General features: G+C 46.8%; 1 long non-coding RNA gene across 4 annotated transcripts; it reads right to left on the reverse strand.

Annotated features, from left to right (window-relative positions):
* Nucleotides 1-570: 570 nt before the first annotated feature.
* On the reverse strand, nucleotides 571-4,823 carry LOC135442123 (uncharacterized). Of its 4 annotated transcripts, none has more exons than XR_010438616.1 (4): nucleotides 4,714-4,823; nucleotides 4,172-4,264; nucleotides 2,006-4,023; nucleotides 571-778 (listed from the first exon to the last, which is right to left on the reverse strand). It is a non-coding gene; the product is annotated as an uncharacterized LOC135442123 (long non-coding RNA). The 4 variants fall into 4 exon arrangements; XR_010438618.1 differs by having other exon boundaries at nucleotides 4,684-4,817; XR_010438617.1 differs by having other exon boundaries at nucleotides 4,709-4,787.
* Nucleotides 4,824-5,040: the final 217 nt, after the last annotated feature.

Raw genomic sequence — 5,040 nt, forward strand, 5'->3', positions numbered from 1 at the left:
AAGCCTGCAGGCCCTGCAGCTGCCACACGGATGGACCCGGTTCCCTTCCCGGGTGCCCAGAGGGAAACCTGAGGGCAGGTGTCCACCCCGAGGCTGCACCCAGAGCCCCGGGCAGGGATGGAGTCGCTGACTGCCCTCTGGGGACGAGACCCTCCCTGCAGGCGACACTGCCTTGTCCTCTCCCTCCCCGTGGGACAGGGACCTCCAGGCTCTATCACCAGCCTCCTTCCGTCAGCATCCAGGTGCTGTGTTAGAGCCACAGGGGTCGAGGCTTTCCAGAACCATAGCGTCCTTTAGGCTGCAAAAGCCTTCTAAGGTCATCGAGCCCGGCTGCTGCCCCAGCACTGCCAAGCCCCCACCCCAATCAGGTCCCGAAACACCACATCTTGCCATGCTTTAAATGTCTCCAGCAATGGGGACTGCCCTGGGCAGCCTGCTCCTATGCCTGACCACCCTTTCAGTGAAGAAATTGGTCCTCAAAGCCAATCTAAGCCTTCCCTGCTGCAGCTTGAGGCCATTTCCTTTTGTCACCTCACTTCTTACTGGGGAGATCTCGGTACTTAAACCTTACCTGCTCCTTCCCTAGCAGGTCTCTGGCTTGGCTCGATGAGAGGAGAAACACTCCCACCACAGGAATGGCAGCTCAGCAGCTCCCACACCAAGGCAGGCTGCAGGCAGGGAGCAGCTGTCCTCACCACAGCTCGCGCGTCAGCTCTCAGAGATTGGCTCTGCTCTTCCTCCCGGGCAGATCTCTGCTCAGTGCTTCAGAACTGGCTGTCTGGAGGAAGCGGAAAAAACAGGTTAGCCAAGAATTTTATCCCGACTTATCTGATGTCTTTGCCCGCTTTGCCTCCTCCTGACTTCCTCCTGCTAAGAAAACAGCTGCCTTTGGACTTCTAGGGGGAACTTTCACGTAATGCTTATAGAAAAGGAACTACAGAAAAGTGCCTCCTTTTTAAAGACTCAGCCAAGCAGACAGGTAACTGCAGCTTCTCCATCCCCACTGCCTGCAGAGCTGGCAGGCACCAGGCCAGCTCTGCTCCTGCTTCAAGCTGTTCCCAACTCTGCCAGAAGAACTGAAGGCTGCTCTGGCGTTCCATTGCTCCGCTTCTCCCAAAAAAGATCCGTCAGCGCCGATATCCCTCCACGGGAAGGGCTCTTCTGTCTCACACGCTCGGTGACACGAGGCTACGCGAAGCTGCAGCAGCCTCTGCTCCACGTGGGAAGGGCTTTCTTCCTCCTCTGGCACCTGGCTGGCACAGCTTGCTCACAGATGCTGGGGCTGCCCCATCCCTGGAAGTGTTCCAGGCCCATTGGTGCTCTGGCATCAGGCTCAGAGCAACCTGCTCTATGGAACCACGTCCCTGCCCACGGCAGCAGGCTTGGAATGAGGTGATCTTTAGAGCCCCTTCCAACCTGAATTATTCCATGATTCTATCAACTCAAAACACTAGGGGAATACATCTGTAAAGGTCACTAAATACATGAAAGAATCTCCCCATCAGCAAATTTTTGAATGAAAAGTATATCTACAAACAGGGAGAAATATTCTTGCTACCTGCTCTTGCTACCTTTCAGGCCTAATTTTAGCTATCACTTCAAGTTTTAAAATATTTTCTTTTGAAATTATAGGCAGTGTTCAAATTTTAGCATTTTTACACTATTGCAGAAGCAAAAATTGCTGACAATCAGGCCGTGTCATTCTTTATGGAGCAGAGCCATCGTGACAGAATTTCTGGGACAGAAATTTTACACGATGTCACTCCACAGAGAGCACCAAATTCCATATCAGGTGGCACTTCTGCTCCTCCACATCAGAAATCTAAACTAGGACAAGTGAAGTTTTGACTTGGCACTGTCAAAACAGACCGACTTGGCACTGGTGCCACCTTGGGTCTGGGAACCACCCTGCATACCAAAGAATTTCAGGAGCCAGCCGGCCACCCCCAGCCACAGCCCCCCCCCCCACAAACCACGGCCCTTTTCCCTGGCAAACAAAACTCACCTGCCCCGCTTCTGGATGGCACACTGCAGGAGCCACGAGGCGCTATCACGTCAGCCCGACTTGGCACTGGGGCCAGCTTGGGTCTGGGAACCATCCTGCCTATCGTGGAATTTCAGGAGCCACCAGGCCACTCCCGGCTACTGGCTAACCTCGGTCTCACGCGGCTCTTTGTCCTAACGCGGCTAATGTCAGCTACACTAGGCTATCCTGGTCTCTTAAGCTAAACTCGGTTATTTTCGGCCACACTCGGCTCTTCGGAACACTTCAGCCCGGCTCGGCTCGCTGAGGGCGGGAGAGCGGGCATGAGAGGACCCCGGCGCAGACAGGCCAGGTTTACCCAGATGCCTGTCACAAACCCGCAGAAATACGCCCGCCCGCGGCGACGCTGAGCCCACAGCATGTATCGGATACGCTTCAAACGCCACAGAAAAATCCGTCGGGGCCGCCATGACGTCGGTATTCCATGCAGGCAGTTCACTTACACCCACCGGGGTCCTCCACTTCCCCGCCATCTCGAGAAGGTCAACGAAAAGTCCGAGACACCCGCGACACGCCACTCCCAGCATGGCGGCCTCTCGGCTGCCTGCCGGCGCACGGCTGCAGTACCGCGCTCTGCCCACAAGGCGGCAGCACTGCCGCCCGCCCCAGACGGGGGCGCAGCGCGCCTCGGGGCTGCGGGCAGCGAAGGCGGCAAAAAAGAACAGGGGCGACCCCAGACAAAAACTGCTCTGAAATAAATGCCAAAAACCTGCCTCTTATCCGACCAGAACCAAACAAACCGCCTTGCTTTAAAATCCTATTAAAATCAATTTGATAGTCCTATTTTTCGTATTTATATTCACATGCATATTTATAGTGGACATTGATGTAGCATGTAATTTATAAAATATATTCTGTCTATTCCTACTGTTTCTATTTATTTATATTTTGTGGTTTTAAAAAAATCTTTCTATATTTATTGTATATTTCTATGTTAAAAGCATGATAGAAATGTAATTTTAATTATTTAAAATAAAAATCCCATACTAACTAAACAAATACAAAAAAGCTCTATTCTTTTAAACTATATTGAAATATTTTTATATTTATAGCTTGCATGACTATATTCACATTTATATTTATAGTTTATATTTTATATTTATAGCTTGCATGACTATATTCACATTTATATTTATAGTTTATATTTAAGCATTATATTAATCATGATATATCATATGTGTCCTATTCAAATAATAGAAATAAATTATTTTTTAAATTATGTACCATATCTACTGCTACAACTTATTTTATCTTAGATTTTTAATTTTATATTAGCCTTTTGCTCTTTATGATCTGTTTCTATACTTAGATTTCTACCTTTATATTATTTGTATTTATCATTTTTGTACTAAAACCCCTGCTTTTGCCAAATAAAAAACAAAACCCCCCTTTATGTTAAACTGCTTTAAAAAACTTATATCAATATGGTGTAATATATAACAAATGATAGATATGATAAACATAAATACATTTATATCAATTTTATATCTATTTCTTACAATACACTATAATAGGATATATACAGTATTACTTGTATTATGGATCTTACATGCAGATATTGATTTATGTTATTTTGTATTTTAAATAATTTAACAATTCTCTATATATTTGAAAGACATTTATATATTTATACTTTGGTTGCGATTTTTTCTGGGTGTTTTCCGGGTCTTTTCTTGCCCTTCTTGGAATTGTTTTTCTGGGTTTTCTCTGGGTTTTTCTTGCCCATCTTGGGGGTTTTTCCTGGGTCTCTTCATGCCCATCTTCGGTTTTTTTTTCTGGGTTTTTTCTTGCCCGTCTTGGGGTTCTTTTCTGGGTTTTTTTCTTGCCCATCTTGTTGGGCTTTTTTTCTGGGTTTTTTCTTGCCCATCATCGTCTGTTTTACTGGGTTTTAAGCCAACATGGGTACATTCCATGTCAGTACATACAATATAACCCGGCTGAGGATTTTTTATTCTAACTTTAAAAATGAGTTGCAAAACCTGAAAAGCAAAAGTCATATACACAAGGTTAAATCCAGTCAGCATGTGCCCACCCATGCAGAGACGAGCAGACACAGACAGACACAGCCACGTGCTCTCACACACACTGACACACTCTTGCCACTTACACGCTCACTGCGGCCCTTACCTGAGACGCTGAAGAACGTGCTGTGACACATCTTCTGGCTGCTGCTCCTTGAAGTAAATGGCAGACCCTGGGGAAATCAGCAGCCTCGGGGACCTGTGAGACAACAGGAAGGGTCAACGAGTGGCTATCTGACAGCTAGGACTTGTCCCCACTCTGGACCAATAAATTATCTACCCAAAATCCCACAAAAGACAGATGAAGAGTAAAATTTCTATAACTGTTCTACCTAACTGTGACTACGTGCCAGGGCAGGGCAGCTCTGATCGTAAGTGGTACAATATAAGTACGTACAATATAGGCTGAGGTAAACAGTGCAAGTGTAAACAGAGCGTAAGTACACACAATATAAGGTGACGCACTTACATACAGTATAAACCAACACAGGTACACACAATATAAACCAATATAGGTACATCCAATGTAAGTACATATAGTATAAACCAACATAAGTACATACAGTATAAGTACGTACAGTATAAGCCAGCATAGGTACACACAATAGAGGTACATACAACATAAGCCAACATAGGCAGATACAATACAAGCCAGGACTTGAGATAACTCTCTGGAAGACGAATTCTTGAGCCCTGTACCCTTTGAGAAGATGGAACCTAAGGAACTGCTGCAGTCACCTGAGGAGGTGCATCTGAAAAAAAGTCAGGACAAAAGTCAAAGGGCTACAGAATAACTTAAGTGCTCGGCTAAATTGGGCTGTAATCGGCTAAACTCGGCTATTGTCGGCTGCATTCGGCTGGATGCGCCTCTTCGGCGCGGCTCGGCTCGCTTCGGCCGAACTCGGAGCTGCTCTGTACGTTCGGCGCGGCTCGGCTTCATTCGGCCGAACTCGGAGCCTCTCTGTGCGCTCGGCG

The sequence above is a fragment of the Zonotrichia leucophrys genome, unplaced genomic scaffold (genome assembly GCF_028769735.1).
Source record: "Zonotrichia leucophrys gambelii isolate GWCS_2022_RI unplaced genomic scaffold, RI_Zleu_2.0 Scaffold_1219_13941, whole genome shotgun sequence".
NCBI classification, from domain to species: domain Eukaryota; kingdom Metazoa; phylum Chordata; class Aves; order Passeriformes; family Passerellidae; genus Zonotrichia; species Zonotrichia leucophrys.